Below are 758 nucleotides of genomic sequence, written 5' to 3'. Positions count from 1 at the left end.
TTCCATCAGAAGATCCCTACCAGTTTTTAACTGAGTTCTTGCAGATCTGTGAGACTGTTAAGACTAATGGAGTATATCCTGAAGTCTACAGGCTCATGCTTTTCCCTTTTGCTGTAAGAGACAGAGCTAGAACATGGTTGGACTCACAACCTAAGGATAGCTTGGACTCTTAGGATAAGCTGGTCATGGCCTTCTTGGTTAAGTTCTTTCCTCCTCAAAAGCTGAGCAAACTTAGAGTGGATGTTCAGACCTTCAAGCAAAAAGATGGTGAATCCCTCTATGAAGCTTGGGAAAGATACAAGTAGATGACCAAAAAGTGTCCTTCTGACATGTTTTCAGAGTGCACCATGTTAGATATATTCTATTATGGTCTATTTGAGTTCTCTAAGATGTCACTGGACCATTCTGTAGGTGGATCCATTCACCTAAAGAAAATGCCTGCAGAAGCTCAGGAACTTATTGAAATGGTTGCAAATAACCAATTTATGTACACTTCTGAGAGGAATTCCGTGAATAATGGGACGCCTCAGAGGAAGGGAATTCTCAAAATTGATGCTCTGAATGCCATATTGGCTCAGAACAAAATGTTGACTCAGTTAGTCAACATGATTTCTCAAAGTTTGAATGGATGGAAAAATGCATCCAACAGCACTAAAGAGGCATCTTCTGAAGAAGAAGCTTATGATCCTGAAAACCCTGCAATGGCAGAGGTAAATTACATGGGGGACGCCTTTGGCAACACCTATAACCCCTCATGG

At 41.2% G+C, this 758-nt stretch overlaps 1 non-coding gene across 1 annotated transcript; it reads right to left on the bottom strand.

Moving 5' to 3' along the window:
- Window positions 1-227: 227 nt before the first annotated feature.
- On the bottom strand, window positions 228-335 carry LOC130952552 (small nucleolar RNA R71). The gene has a single exon (XR_009074732.1). It is a non-coding gene; the product is annotated as a small nucleolar RNA R71 (small nucleolar RNA).
- Between the last annotated feature and the right edge of the window lie 423 nt (window positions 336-758).

Source organism: Arachis stenosperma, chromosome 9, assembly GCF_014773155.1.
Source record: "Arachis stenosperma cultivar V10309 chromosome 9, arast.V10309.gnm1.PFL2, whole genome shotgun sequence".
NCBI classification, from domain to species: Eukaryota; Viridiplantae; Streptophyta; class Magnoliopsida; order Fabales; family Fabaceae; genus Arachis; species Arachis stenosperma.
This window is presented reverse-complemented; position numbering and strand designations above follow the sequence as displayed.